This window comes from Gracilinanus agilis, chromosome 3 (assembly GCF_016433145.1).
Source record: "Gracilinanus agilis isolate LMUSP501 chromosome 3, AgileGrace, whole genome shotgun sequence".
Lineage (NCBI taxonomy): Eukaryota > Metazoa > Chordata > Mammalia > Didelphimorphia > Didelphidae > Gracilinanus > Gracilinanus agilis.
This window is the reverse complement of record NC_058132.1, coordinates 419,481,473-419,484,403: the sequence shown is the minus strand read 5'-3', so window position 1 is coordinate 419,484,403 and position 2,931 is coordinate 419,481,473.

Sequence of the window (2,931 nt, the reverse complement as noted above, 5' to 3'; positions counted from 1 at the left end):
AACAAAAGGTTATGTCCACTATTTCCATTCTTTTACACTTTGCATTATTTCTATACCCTAATACACAGTCAATTTTAGTAAACTTTCCATGCAGTGCTGAGAAACACATATATTCTTTTGCAGTACCATTTAGAAGATGCCATAAATATTTTGGCTCTAGCTTCTCCAGCCATTTGTTCAGTTTTATATTTTCCCCTTTGTTTGTCTTTCACTTAGAATTATCCTCAACTGGAATGACATTAAAATCTCCTTTTGCTGTTGCATTATTGTCTATGCATTCTTGCAGTTAGTGTTTCCTTTAAGAATTTAGATGTTAAGGCATCTGGATCAAAGAAGTTTGATATTGATATTGTTTATTGTCTATAGTTCCTTTCAGGATAAGACAGTTTCCTTGTATATCTATTTTTATGTTTAGTATTTCTTTTCATTTTCTGATAACATGATTATAATTCATGTTTTTTTTAAAACCATACTTTCCATTTTGGAGTCAATACTGTATATTGGTTCCAAGGCAGAAGAGTGGTAAGGGCCAGGCAATGGGGGTTAAGTGACTTGCCCAGGGTCACATAGCTGGGAAGTGTCTGAGACCAGATTTGAATCTAGGACCTCCCGTCTCTAGGCTTGGCTCTCAATCTACTGAGCTACCCAGTTGCCCCCACAATTCATGTTTTTTAAATTTACTTGCAGAGTAATTTTTTTCCAGCTCCTAACTGTTAATCTTTGTATGTATTCATTTTTAAAAGTGTTTTTTGTGTGCAACAGTTAGTGAGGTTTTATTTTCTTATTCAATATGACCCTTTGGTGAATCCATCCAATTCTATAGGCTTTATCCTATTGATAAGCCTCAGCTGTAGATTACCATCAGTATCTTCCACCTTTGCATCTATTCACACAATACTTAATGAAGCTGGAGAAAATTATGACTTGACTGGGTCCTTGACTGGGTCTACAACAAATTTATGTTACATAAACTCAATTGGGCCTTCACTATGATAAGACAGCCCCTTTAGATCTACCTAATCAATTTACTATTCTTCCTGTCACAGTGACTTTTTTCCAAAACTTTTCATCCCTTTTCAAAACTGCCAAAGTTCCTCTATTCCTTATTCTCTCAGGTGAGAACTTTGTCTCATATATTACTCAAAAAATTAAGTCTATTTGCCAAGTGCTCCCTCTAGTCTCCTCTTTCTTACTTCATATTACACAAATGCTTCCCCACATTATCTTCTCCCTCACCCTTACCTCACATGAAGAGATTGTCCTTTTTTCTTTTCTACATGCATAGGAGATATATTCCATTGTATATTCCAGCAAATTGTCCCCACTATGATCCCTCTTCTTTCTTCAGATTCTCCCTCTCTACTGGCTGTTTCCCTATTACCTACAAATATCCTCATGTCTCCTCAGTCCTCAAAAAATGGACTTGAACCATCTAATCTTATTAGTTATTATCCTCTCTTTTGTGGCTAGAGTAGAGAAGGCCATCTATTATTGGGAGTTTTATCTCCTTTCCTCTTGTGCTCTTCTTAACTCTGTAGCCTAATTTCCAAACTTTTCAACTGAAATTGCTATCCTCAAAGTTGCCAATGACCTCTTAAGTATCAAATCTAATGACTTTTTCTCAGTCTTCCATACTTCTTGACCTCTCTGAAGCCTTTGCCATTATCAGTCATTCTCCTCTTTATATTCTTTTCTCTCTCAGTTTTTTTCTGACACTATTCTCTTTTGTTTCTCCTCTTACCCGTGTGACCACACCTTAGTCTCTTTTGCTGGAACTTTGTCAAGGTATGTTCCCCCAAGGCTCTGTCCTGGGTCCTCTTTTATCCTCCTATATGATTTCATTTGGTGATCTCATCAGCTTTCATGGGTTCAATTATAATTGCTATGCTGATGACTACCACCTATTCAATTTTTTTTTACATTTATTAATATTCATTTTTAACATGGTTATATGATTCATGCTCCTCCTTTCCCCTTCAACCCCCCCCCCCGCGCCCCCCCTACCCATGCGCATTTCCACTAGTTTTGTCATGTGTCCTTGATCGAGACCAATTTCCAAATTGTTGGTAGTTGCATTAGTGTGGTAGTTTTGAGTCCACATCCCCAATCATGTCCACCCCAACCCATGCGTTCAAGCAGTTGTTTTTCCTATATGTTTCCTCTCCTGCAGTCCCTCCTCTGAATGTGGGCAGCATCTTTACCATAAATCCCTCAGAATTGTCGTGGGTCATTGCATTGCTGCTGGTTCAGAGGTCCATTACATTCGATTTTACCACAGAATGTCAGTCTCTGTGTATAGAGTTCTTCTGGCTCTGCTCCTTTCACTCTGCATCAGTTCCCGGAGGTCTCTCCAGTTCGCCTGGAACTTCTCCAGTTTGTTATTCCTTTTAGCACAATAGTATTCCATCACCCGCATATACCACAGTTTGTTCAGCCATTCCCCAATTGAAGGACATACCCTCCTTTTCCAATTTGTTGCCACCACAAAAAGCGCAGCTATGAATATTTTCGTACAAGTCTGTTTATCTATGATCTCTTTGGGGTACAAACCCAGCAATGGTATGGCTGGGTCAAAGGGCAGGCATTCTTTTATAGCCCTTTGAGCATGATTCCAAATTGCCAGCCAGAATGGCTGGATCAGTTCACAGCTCCACCAGCAATGCATTAATGTCCCAATTTTGCCACATCCCCTCCAACATTCATTACTCTCCCCTTCTTTCATTTTAGCCAATCTGCTAGGTGTGAGGTGATACCTGAGAGTTGTTTTGATTTGCATTTCTCTGATTATTAGAGATTTGGAACACTTTCTCATGTGCTTATTGATACTTTTGATTTCTTTACCTGAAAATTGCCTATTCATGTCTCTTGCCCATTTATCAATTGGGGAATGGCTTGGTGTTTTATACAATTGCTTTAACTCCTTGTATATTT